Source organism: Paroedura picta, chromosome 3 (assembly GCF_049243985.1).
Source record: "Paroedura picta isolate Pp20150507F chromosome 3, Ppicta_v3.0, whole genome shotgun sequence".
Classification (NCBI taxonomy): domain Eukaryota; kingdom Metazoa; phylum Chordata; class Lepidosauria; order Squamata; family Gekkonidae; genus Paroedura; species Paroedura picta.
The window spans coordinates 149,193,783-149,207,095 of NC_135371.1; the positions used below are offsets into that span (position 1 = coordinate 149,193,783).

Consider the following 13,313-nt stretch of genomic DNA (forward strand, 5'->3'; position numbering starts at 1 on the left):
CCAAACCACAGAGGGAAGTAGAAGGAGGAGGGGATGGTCAGGGGTGGGGGACGGAAGGCAGTTGGCTGGCCGCTGTACAGACAGGCAAGCCGGTTGGAGGAGGAGGCACTCAGGGGCGGGACAGCCACCCTGAATGGGTGTTAAGCACTGAGTGGCACTTAAGCCATGAGACACACTCCTCCTCCAAGGCCTTACCAGAAATATTAAGTGGAAGAGATTTGAAAACGTAGTTTCAAGAGTAGCAGCTGAGAACTTTTTTAGAAAGGGCATTTTTTTTGCAGGGATAGTCAACATCTGAGTTTGTGAGGCCTTTGGCTTCTCATTAGATGAGAAAATTATAGGTGTTTTCATGATGAAGTTACATGCTTGTGAGATGCCATTACATACTGATTTAGTGTAATCAGTGAGATGCCATTACATACTGATTTAGTGACAGCCCATCTTTGTTTCTAGAGTGCACTTTTAATTTAGCATTCCCAAATGTGTATATGTGTATATAGAAGCTTCATATAACCATTATATTTCTGGTTGTTCTGAAATGTATATAAAAGGGATGGATAAGCCCCCTCCCTCCAGCTTTCTTCCTGGCATTTTAGAATTTGATATTTAAATTGTTTTAACCTTACTGGGCTCTGCAATTCTAACAATTCAAGCCCATGCTCAAGCCTGCCCCTTTTCTCTGTCTCTCTGAGCCCTGGAAATGTGTGCAGAAGAAAAATATATTTCAGTGTGTTTCTCTTTTGTGCAGTTGATTTTGCTGGTGTTTTGAAGTGTCATTTTAATCAGCACTGGCCAAAGACAGTTCGGTGTCTTAGATGGAAAATTCAAATAATGGCCCTTTCCCACAGCAAAAATAACCCGTTTGTCATCTTTGTTGCTCACAATCTGCCACCTGAGGCCTATATTGAGTTGTTCTCCTGCACAACTTTATAAAAAGCATTTCAGATTGGAATTTAGAGGTGACTGTATCAAAGCCAAGGGCATGCTTTTATCAGGGACAGCAGTGGTCAGGTATAATGTTGATTCTTGGATGCAGAGAATTCTTATTCTCTCCTGAGTTCCCAGCATCAGGTAATAATGCTCAGAATTGTGGCTCTGGTTTGGAAAAGGCATCTGTTGAGGGCAACAGAAACACAGTAGGTCGTGATGATCACCCTTTCCCAGTATCTCGCTAGTGCCACCTCTTAGCCCTCCCCCAAGGTGCAAGCTAGGCATATAATAAAACATACACAACCAGTGGAAGCCTGCCACTGCTGGTGCATCAGAGAGTTCTTATAATCTGTATAGAACGCTGGCAGGGGCTCATGGGAATTGTAGCCCATGAACATCTGGAGGACCACAGGTTGACTACCGCTGGTCCAGAAGACTTGGTTGCCAGTCAGCTACCAGATGAACATGTACACTTCTGGTTCTCTGTAGTCAGCTCTCAGGTCTGGTCTGTAGCCACCATTGGCTTTCCAGGTACGGGAGAGCCAGGGTAGCTGGGCTCCAATACTAGTCATGATGCCTTCTGTGCCAGCACATAAGCCACAGGTTGAGCCAAAAGGCCAAGAGCCCTTTGGCTGATGCCCTTCATGGATTGTTTAAAAACATTACCTATTTAAAAGGGGATTAGTCATTCTCAGCTGGTCTTTTAGTTGGGCCAGGTGTTCTCGCAGCCCTCCTCTCAGTGCCCTGGGAAAGCTGCCCTGTTTAAAAGTGCTATCTGTTAAGATTACCATAAGCTTGCATGCTAGAATCTGTCAGTCTATATTTATGCTTGACAAATATAGATCAAACAGGTTTGTGTCCTCTAAATTTACAGTAGGCTTTAATATATTAAGAATAACTGAACCGACATTAAGAAAGTGAACTGTGCACAGGTTGATCTTAAATAGTATTATAGAAGGTGAATTGCTTATGATAGGCTGAAGCCCACTTCTCCAGATAGTTATCTTCCCCTACATCCAGTGTGACAGATTGTTGGATTTTGTGACTTTGCAGGTATGGAGCATGTGCTCAGATCATTGTTTAATGTAACGGGGCTGAGGAATTAATGTCCTTTCTTAAAGAAGTGCGAGTATGAAATTTGCACACAGGGTCATTGCTGTTTTTTTTTTGTAAATATGAAAGTAGGCATACATTTATTATACCTTGATTAAAATTTGGCCACTTTGTTGCTTCAGCTTCTGGAGATCAGTTTTAACTGATCACCGACTGACTGTCGCTGGCTCAGAGTGAAGCTTTCTTCATTTTAACAGAGGAGACATGAGAATTGAAATTTCCCGAAAAGAGAATTATATTTCACTTTAAAGATTTTTTGTTTAACGTGTGTAAGCCCCAGCTCTAGTTTGCATAGCAGGGGTAGTCAAATTGCGGCCCTCCAGATGTCCATGGACTACAATTCCCATGAGCCCCTGCCAGCGAACGCTGCAGTTTGACTACCCCTGGATAGGACTTAGTTGAGGCAGTTAAAATGAAGAAAGCTTCACTCTGAGCCAGCGACAGTCAGCGACTGCTTCTGCTCTTTGAGTGTTGGAAAGTCCCCAGCTGAAGATCTGAGAAATGCATTATGCATTCTAGCTTGTCCGCTATGATCTCGGTACCTGGTCATTTGGTTTATCAAGACTGAGAACTATTGTAGGGCCAAATGATGTCATCATTAGTGGCCACTTGAAAACAGTGGGCATTCAGGGGGGGTATAAATTTTACCTTGCCTCTTGGGAGGGGAATTAATAGATTTAGGCCAACGTCAGCCATGTTTGTTCACTAAGCAGTTGCCTTGGCTGTTAGAATGCTTTCCTTGTTGCGTTCTATTAAAAAAAAACTTTCCTTTTTCTGTCCTGCTTATCTTGGATAATTGTGAACATTTATCAGAATGCCCTTCAGTTGCCCTTCCTGCAAAGCAGAAAGTAGAAAGAGAGAATATTCTTGTTCTATCGCAGCTGCTATGAAGCTCTGCAGCAGCCTCATCTGCACATGTTCCTAGAGCAGGAGTCTCTGCCAGCATGGGCTTGTGCTTGAAATTCCTGTTTATAATGTGCTTGGTCACCGCTGTGAGTTGATTGTGTAGGCAGGGTTGGGAAATCACCTGGCGCCCTACTGTTGATACCGAATACACGGATGTCAGAGTCTGAATGAAGAGACCGGATTCTCAAACACAGGGATGCAAGGCCAGGGTCAGCACAGAAATATGATCCTGTGTTTTCTGCCTGAGAAAATGTACATCAACAGAACAATACGGTGGAGGAATCTGAAGTTACTGGGTTGCCTCAGATAACTGCAATAATTCATACCCTGATTGTACTGTGTGGAAAAAATTGAGCTTAAGTCACAAAACAGGCAGGCTAGCCTAGCAAAGGTCTATCTGTTCAGGCATTCTCTTTTGAACAGTGATCAGTCTGTAGCCCCGATCTATTTGTTAATGGAATATGCAAGGTGGAGATAGCCAGCTCCTCTTCCTTGCCCCCAGTTATCTGGTAATCCAATGTACACTGTTCTGTTAGAAGGAGTTATGTGATCCAGAATAGAGGTCTCAAATATTCCACAGTTGTGGCCTTGTGACCACCTAAAAGTGTACCTTTGTCATTGCATAGATCATAAACTGGTTGACAAATTGCTGATTTGCATGATGGCACCATAATAATTTAGTGTTTTATTTTCAGCCTTCTTATAGGTTTCTAAACTCTTCCCAACCCCCCAACCCCAGTGGATTACTATTTTTAATAAGCTTTTTATGATCTTTCTTGGGCAAGTAACAGTCAGTTTGGACCCTATCACCATTTGCATGAGATTAGGGGTATCTTTGTCTCAGTGTCTATTACTTTTTCTTTTGAATTTTGTTTTCTATTTCTTGCCCACTTAACCTACTTTGGGTAGCTTTTTTGGATTTCCAGAGATTTAATGTTTTATTTTCTCCTTTGTGAAATTATGAAACTGGTTGAGAAAGAGTTTATGCATGCAGGGCCCATGTGCACATATGAAAGTTCAACATACTGGCCTCTGATTTTTGCATAGGGCTATGGAGATTTTGCAAACTGTGCCCTGTCATCCAAAAAGATGCCGCTAGGTGAGGCTGAGAGAGCCCTGATATAACTGCTTGGTCAGAACAGCTTTATCAGTGCTGTGGTGAGCCCAAGGTCACCCAGCTGGCTACATGTGGGGGAGTGCAGAATCGAACCCGGCATGCCAGATTAGAAGTCCGCATTCCTAACCACTACACCAAACTGGCTACACCAAAAAAATGCTCTCACTACCATGTGAAATGACTGGAAAGAGAGAGCAGTGCTACTGTAGTTGCTTAGCGTCCAGGTTTAGATAACATGGCTTAATGTGATTGGCAACAAAATCAGCCTGTGTTTATCCAAGAAAGGATTTTAAAAGTTTGTGGGCCACTTTAACTAACACAGAAACAATACTGTGTGTGTTGGTTGGAAGCTCTGTGGTTAGAAGAAACAGTAGCCTGCCCTTCAGCATTAGTCTGAACTACCTCTGGGGGTGAGGAATTGTTGTAAGCTTACCTTGTTATGTGTATTGCTGGAATGATTAGAGAAAACAGTATGCCACAACAAATAATTGCTGGGTTAATTTTTGCAGATATGCCTTTGATTTAGAGGTGTATGACTCAAATTACTTAAAATAGAAGAAGTAGAGTTGGTTCTTATATGCCGCTTTTCTCTACCCGAAGGAGTGTCAAAGTGGTTTACAGTCGCCTTCCCTTTCCTCTACCCACAACAGACACTCTGTGAGGTAGGTGAGACTGAGAGAGCCCAGATATTACTGCTTGGTCAGAACAGTTCTATCAGTTCTGTGGCGAGCCCAAGGTCACCCAGCTGGCTGCATGTGGAGGAGTGCAGAATCGAACCCGGCATGCCAGATTAGAAGTCTGCACTCCTAACCACGACACCAAAGTGGCTCATGGTGCTGGCCCATGGAATGAGGCACATGGAATATGTGTGCTGATGCCTTCTATTATACTGGCTAATTGTTTAGTGCTTTTGCACTGTAGGTATGTTCAGATCAAGCCTGAAGTAGTGCATGGAATAGGTTCTTGCCTAGCCAGTGGTCAATTTTGTTTTTTTTTCTCTGAGAAGTTACTCCATCCATTTAACTATTTTTAAACCCCCTCTGATTTTCAAGGACTTGTAGTTCTCTCTGGAAAACCATTGTCCTATAAACCAGTGGTCCCCAAGCTTTTTATCACCTGGGACCAGTCAACACTTGACAATTTTACTGAGCCCGGGGGGGGGATAGTCTTTTGCCGAGGGACGTTACCGCCGTCTGAGCCCCTGCTCCACTTGCTTTCCTGCTGGCGCCCCTGACTTCCCACCGCCCGCTGGGGGGCACTGCCAGCAGCAGCTACGCAGTGTCACGCCAAGGGAGAACCCCAGCCATGGCGGCCGCTGGAGAGCACCAAAGGTGAGCTGGCGGCAGAGTGGTAGGGCAGCCCCCCAAGGCAGCAGCCGGAGGAGGAGGATGAGGAGGAGTCGCAGCCCGGTACCGACTGATCCACATACCAGTCCCAGTCACCAGACCGGGGGTTGGGGACCACTGCTATAAACGGTTTTCTTTTAGGCAATGCCTTCTCATTACCAGTGTGAATTTCTACAGCATGTCATGATATTGCTTTTCTGTCTTGGGTATTTTTCTCTCCCAAGCAACAGAGTGTCTTGCAAAATTAACCTGTATTTCAAAGGTTACCACTTAAATGAAAAATTGTAATGGATTTCTAATAATTATTTCTAGGGATGAATTTAAAAAATCTATTCTAGGTTGAATATATGTGGCTGAACTGGGAATGTAAACTCAGAGCATTTTGATTGGGTTGGGTGGAATGGAGTGTTTATGTAGACTGAAGGATTTACATCTGTATTGTGCTATTTTCTGGTCTCCTGCCTTTGCCTCCTGCCAAAAATGCCTCAGGAAATGTTATTCTTGGGTGTTCCTTGTCCCACAGAGATACATGTGGGGGACATTTTGGGCTGTAGTGAGGACACAACTCATGCTCTGTAGATAGAAATGCTTCTATCAATAAAAATGTGTTGTTGCATCCAAGCTGCTCTCTTGTATCCTGCTCCTAAACTTTCTCAGGGCATATATGCATAATGTTGACACAGTATTATTTTCTGCCCTTGTATGCCAACAAAGAAAGTGAAGGAAATGAGCCATTTGGTCGTGTTTTGTATCCTTGATAATGAAAGGAGCTGGAGATTATCATGAAAGCTTTTTGGAAGTTATTGTTGTTGTTTTAGTTGCGAAGTCATGTCCGACCCATTGCGACCCCATGGACAATGATCCTCCAGGCCAGGGGTAGTCAAACTGCGGCCCTCCAAATGACCATGGACTACAGTTCTCATGAGCCTCTGCCAGCATTCGCAGTTTGACTACCCCTGCTCCAGGCCTTCCTGTCCTCTACCATTCCCCGGAGTCCATTTAAGTTCACACCTACTGCTTCAGTGACTCCATCCAGTTATATGTTAGAACAAACAAAGTGAGCATTGGGAACCATGCACCAACAGTAACTTAGACCAAAGGGAATGGATTTTGAAGACTTTTTTTGGCAGTTTGATGTTTTTAAGTAGAATTTTATATTCATTTGATCTCACATTTGTCCTTACCCCAAACAGGAATGCATTGTACGGTTTATCTTACTGTCCAACTTATAAAAGTTCTCTCACTTGACAAATTTCCATCTATGCAATATTAATTTGCTTTAAAATTTTAGTGTTTCCAAAGTTAGCCTCTAAGCAGGACAACATTAAATATTAATATGTGTAGATTTTACTGGGTTTGTAGCACAGTGAAAACTGTGCAGATATGGCTGATGTCAAGAATATATTTGGGATTCAGGAGAAGTGGAGGCTGCTTAAAGTCATGAATTAGTTTATCTAGGAACTAGTACAAGGCTGCATAGCAGTTGTGCAGCACATGGAAGATAAGGACAAGGCATGTGGATTGGATGTAAATGATGTCACTCAGTATCTTGACTACACACCTAGAAACTGTGAACTATAACAGTAGGGAAATGTTTCTCATTTTGCCTCATACTGTAAAGCCCCACTTGAATATTCAATGACTGGCTAATTTGTGAACTAGCTCTAAGCAGCTATGAAAAGCCTGGTTAGATTTGTATTTATGCATTTAAATTAAATGTGCATGTCCCATCATTTTCTATGGCTCAAGGAAGCTTACAGGTACAAATTAAAAATATATGGACCCCCCCCAGCCATGTGGGTAGCTGTAGACTATGATTTCTGGTCTTACTGCTGTTCCCCATTGTAAATGGAAAAATGGGAAGGCACATACTTGGAATTACAGAGTGCGTAACAAGAGTTTCTTGAGAGTTTTAGCCTGGCTCTGAGTTGCGTTTTAGGCAGCGCTCAAATTACAGCTTGAAGGTGCCAGGATTTGTTCCATACGTAGGCTAATGGTCACTATGGGATGCCCTGGACCCATGGAGAGTTTCTAGTACTAATGTAAACTTCCTGGTGCGATTGGTAATGTGTGGAGGTCCTGGACAAGAACCTGTGAAGAGAGTTGGTTGCACATTTTAAGCTCTTATCACCGAGCCATTGCCATAAGGGATTTTGCTTATGCCTTCGTGGTGACTTGCCCTCAAGCCAGGAAAAGGATGACATCCAAGATGTAGAGACTGGTTTTTGCTTGAGTCACAAGACATTGGATCTACTTTCCCATTCTCCAAATGGGGCTTATGAAGTACTTCTGGTTCACTTTCTTTGACCATCTGTTTGCTGGTACAGAGCACAGGGTATCCAGTAGCAATTTAACAAAAAGTGCTTGAATTTGTGTAGTGTAACACTTCCTCTGTTCTGGGATCTGTACATTTTGGAGAGGGCTCTTTTTATGGCTTTGCTGCTGAGATTTTGGAGGTTTTGTGATTTTTCTATTATGTTTACTTTGAGCCTGATAAAAACTGGACCAAATGCTTTCACACAGACAGCATCCTGGTTGGCAGTACTTCTATCGTTTCGTTGCCTTTCCTGATCAGGAGAAGGCTTGAGAAGTGTTGCGTGTGAATATAGAAACTGGCTTTCTAAGTTTCCGAGCCTTGAGGGAGGGCAGTATATAAATGTAATAAATAAATATGTTAATCGAAATGCCATGCTCGCTCATCTCGGTTCTCTGAGTGACACATGCAGCGAAAATTGGGTAATGCTTAGAACATTACACAGGACGGACAGGAGATTTAACCAGCCTTCGGGCAGCTCCTTTCGTCCATACAACAACTACAATAGACAGAGACAGGACAGGTGACAGAAATGGTTTTCATCAAAACAGACATTTTGAGGTGGATACTCTATAAGGTTCCAGAGTGGGAACCCTCCCCCCAAACAAGACAGAGATGGAAAGTCCAACAAAGCGTGACTACCACATACCAGTGGGAGGTCGGCTAGCCTTATTTCCAAACAGATGGTTGACACGCCACACAGAGAGTTGGATATTAGGCTATGCCATCGAGTTCCTCAGAATATCGCCAACAAAACGTGCAATCTCCAAAAACAAAATCAAAGCTGGAAATAATGCAAAATGCCATTCATCACTTATTAGAAATTCGAACTATAGAGCAGGTACCAAGAGAGGAAGAAAAGACAGGGATATACTCCCATCTTTTTCACCATTCATAAATCCAATGGGGGCTGGAGAGCAGTTCTAGACTTAAAATTCCTAAACCACTTTATAAAACTCAAGTCATTTCAGAATGGAGACTTTGAAATCAATATCAAAAGCCCTTCAGAAAGGAGAATACCTCACTTCCATGGATCCTGGAAGCACACGAAAAGTTCCTTCAATGCTGCGTAGGCACATATTACTACCAGTACAGAGTGCTCCCATTTGGGCTATCAACCGCCCAGAGTCTTCCCAAATATGTTAATCACTCCATTTGCACTACTCCGGAGTCAGGACATCCATATACACCCTTATTTAGACAACCTGTTGTTAAGGGCCGGGTCCCTGCATCAAGCACACAAACATACCAGAATTGCAATGCAGACACTTCAGTCCTTTGGGTTCATAATAAACATGCAAAAGAGCTCACTGACTTCTGCACAGTCCCTTCAATGCCTAGGAATCAGGATAGACACTGTGTCCTCTTGTCTGTATATGATAGACAACAAGGTTAAAAAAACCAGGGATCTGGCAAGACAATAATAAAAGGGAAAGGTAAAAGGTAAAGGTAAAGGTATCCCCTGTGCAAGCACCGAGTCATGTCTGACCCTTGGGGTGACGCCCTCCAGCGTTTTCATGGCAGACTCAATACAGGGTGGTTTGCCAGTGCCTTCCCCAGTCATTACCGTTTACCCCCCAGCAAGCTGGGTGCTCATTTTACCGACCTCGGAAGGATGGAAGGCTGAGTCGACCTTGAGCCGGCTGCTGGGATCGAACTCCCAGCCTCATGCACAGAGCTTTCAGACGGCTGCCTTACCACTCTGCGCCACAAGAGGCTCTTTATAATAAAAGGGAAAACATCAGCATGAATGCTGTTGGCAAGCCTGATTTTGAATTTATGCACAGTGGAATGGGGAAGGCTACACTCTCAGCTGCTTCAAAGCTTCCTGAGAACCTTCCAACACGATATTTCCCTGAAGCAGGACAAGAACCAGCTGTAAAAATCAGCCTCTCATGGTGGACAATGGAAAGCAACCTGTCAAAAGGAAAGCCTTTTGTACCTGACAGGAGAAGCAACTCTTTACAGATGCAAGCCTGATGGTGTGAGGAGCAATGATAGTGGGCTTATCGGCCCAGGGGAAGTGGTCCAGCCAGGAAGCCAGGCTCCCAATAAATGTGCTGGAAATGAGAGCGGTATTCTGTATGTTTCTTCAAAGCAGAAGACTATCAATACTTCCTTAACAAAGTCCTTGGCTTCCTTGGAACTGAAGTTATACTCAGTAGCTGAGGATGTTATGTCTAGGTCCAAAACCACTTGCAGAACCAAGGAGACAGAGGGATTTCCCCTCAGAAGGAGTTCACATCAAGAGATGTTTCCACTACCAGTATTTTTTGAAAATGAAAGCTGAATGGGTTAAATCCTTAGCAAACAAGCAATTTCCCTCATTTATTAAGAAATTGTATGCACTGCTTAATTATGATGAGGCACTGCAGAGGGCAGAAGTTCTCTCTGAAGATGGAGAAGGTGACTTAAGTGACAGTATGGATAAGATGGTGGAATCTGTGCTGAGAAGAGTGCATGAGGCAATGGCAAAGCTACAAGAGCGTCTACCATAGCTTCAGTTGTTTCCTGAGCAGCAATTTGGTGGTCTAGGAAAGTTTTGCAGTTGCTACCAGAGAATAGCTGCAGGCTTATTAACCCATTATGCACGGGGGTTTTAACGCACATTCGGGGTGGAATGGCGGCGACTAAAATCACCGATAACGCACGGTGCCGACTGCAAACAGCCGCAGCTTCGGTGCATGCCGCCGAAAAAGCCGCGTTCGCGAAACGCGGAAGAAAGCGCAGCTTCCGGGTGACCAGGGCGCAACCAGAAGCGGCGCCCGGATCGCCGCGTGCATAATCGGTTACTCTGGGTTTTGCCGCCGTCACGCCCCGCCCCGTGCATAACCGGTGTGCCCCCTCCGCGTTTTCCATGTGACCCGAAATCGCCGTTTTGGCGGCCGTGCATAATGGGCCATTGAAGGAGCCAATAGGATGCTATAATTCTCCTCTTTTTCAGCTGATACCACACCAGATTCTATTATTTTTTCAGCAGATGCCACACCAGGTTCTATTATTTTTTCATCCAGAGCAGCTAGATATATACTGCTTCACACCTGGGCATCTGATTATCACTCAAAATCCATTGTTACAGCCTACTCATTTCAGGGGAATAAATTATTACGGGATGCCTTAGAAAAAATCCTGGTGGAGACCCGGGATAAAAAGAAGGTTCTTCCAAGGAATATCAGATGTTTTAGTTCCTGTTTCCCTGAATCAATGTTGGGAAGCACCCACCAAGATGACCTCCTGTCCTCAGAGGAGAAAGACCCTTCTGGGTGAGTAACCAGTGGTCATTCCCACTTTCTTAGTCCTCCTGTATGCCCACTTCCCTTACTCTTTTACATGTCTTTTTTTTTAATTGCTACATTTTTTATTACAGTAATTTTATCTTTCTTAGCTGCTGAAAAAGAACTTGCTGCTCATCTAGGTTCTTGTTCTGTTGCTCAGTGCATCTTTTGGTGACAGAGATGTGCTGGGTTTTGTATATGACATATGCTGGCCCATTCAGCTGGTGTTAAAAAAAAAAGCTTTAGAGGTTTTAGCTCCTTTGCAGTAGCGATCCCCAACCTGTGGGCTGCGGACCACATGTGGTCCTTCGACTAACTGGAGGTGGGCCCCGAAGGACGCCTTCTCTCCCCCCTCCCGGCCCTTTACTTCATCCCCCCCAGCCCTTTACAACACACTTTGGGTGTCATTGTCTCCCATCACTCCCAGATGGGACTATCTCGTTACAGAGAAACAAGCTCAGGGTTCCCATTGATTTGTCATTGTCACGAGTTAAAATTTCCATGAAAATAAAATGTTCCTTATGTTAATTGTTGTGGCGTGTCTGTATCTTATTTTGAAGGGATGTTTAAACATTACCATAGCGATCAGAGAGCGTTAGGGCAGTGTTTGAGAGTAGAGGAGTAAACTACCCCCCCCCCCCACCGGGCCTCAGTAAAAGGTGTTGAGTGGTCCCCAGTGATAAAAAGGTTGGGGACCACTGCTTTGCAGGACAGTTACCTTCAGTCAGTTGCTAACTCACTACAGTCAAGGGCCTGATAGCTGCCTGGAGTTTTTATTTATTAAAAAATTCTAGGCAGAGCAATTCATTTCTGTATGTGCAGCAGCATCTTAAGAAGCTTAATTTTGTAGTGTGTGCTCAACCTACAAGAGCTCTTTTGAGTTGCCTTCGACATGGAGGCATTAAAGTAGCTAGGGGAAAGGACTTGCTTTTCATGCTTTCTGATCCTGGCATATGTAGTGTGTGTTACAGAAGACACAAGTAGCACTGGCTTTCCTGGCACCTCCAACCTGCATAGTTTCTTTTGGGGGGCTTGTGCCTTGCATGGCAAACTCATTGCATACAGAGGACGGAAATACACATAATGATGTCTTGACTTGCTTAAAGAAATATGAAAGGCTGCCACAGGCAGCTATGATTTAAAGCTGTCTGTCGTTTCACTCAAAATATTCCCCTAGCTTGTCCTCCCTATGGCGTTCCTCATGTATATTTATAAGGATAAATGCAGGGAAGAAGTGCTTATGGGGAATTTTGATTGGGGGGAAACAGCTGGTAAAGGGAAAAAATCCATACAGCTTCATTCCCCCTAGCAACTCCAATTAAAATTGCAGCGACCCAAAGATGCTTTCCATTTTTTTTCTTTTATTTTTTTTTGGGGGGGGGGAAGGGTGCTGTGTAGTTTTCCTACTAGTGACATTCATGAAGTGATGCTTTGGAGTAGAAAAGGATTTCCCAAGAAATTGGTCATGCTGTAGTGTTGCTTACAGCAGTTCTTCTTCCCTGAAAGATTTACTAAGGCTGCCTTTCTCAACTTTTTTACTGTTGAGAAACTCCTGAAACATTCTTCAGACTTTGAGAAACCCTAGAAGTGGTGCAATCGTCCACAATATGGTTGGGAAGCATAACTGTGTTTACGTCCATCTGGGGCCCCTCCCCTTCCCACCCTCTCGACACCCATCAATGGCCATTTTGGGAAGGTCAACATGACCATATATGGTCATATCACCCGATAAATGTTTAACAAATTTTAAAAATATATAAAAATTAATTAACTCCCACCCATTTTGGAAACTCTTCCAGGACCATCAAGAAACCTTAGGGTTTCATGGAACTCTGGTTGAGAAAGCCTGGACTAAGGATTCACTGTATCTGATCATTGGGCTCAACTCCATAAAAGTTTATGCTACAGTAAAAGTTAAATCTTTTAAAAGCCATAGTACTCTTTGTTTGTTTCTTTGTTTGAAATATATTTGAAATATATATTTTATTATGTTCTGTACAAAATTTTCAGACACTTTGTTCTATAAAAAAATAGACTTTCAAACATATATTTTTAAAAATCACTTTTTAAAGCATATTACTTTGCATAGAAAGATAAGGACAAATTGATTCTGTTGCTCTTCTAGCTACCCTAATTTTTGGTATATTAAGGCAGCGTACCCCAACCTTTTGAAGATTGAGGACCGCCTCTGGGGGTGAGGAAGAGCTGATGGCCTGGGCATCGCACATGCGCATTAGCGCCCCCTGGTGGTGAAAACACATGCTCAGAGCTGCCGCGCGTGCGCGTTTTCACCACCAGGGGAGCTAACGTGC

The 13,313-nt window shown here is 43.7% G+C and overlaps 1 protein-coding gene across 4 annotated transcripts in view; it reads left to right on the plus strand.

Moving 5' to 3' along the window:
- DIP2B (disco interacting protein 2 homolog B) overlaps positions 1-13,313 on the plus strand; it is a 183,180-nt gene that overhangs the window by 23,320 nt on the left and 146,547 nt on the right. The window lies entirely within an intron of this gene.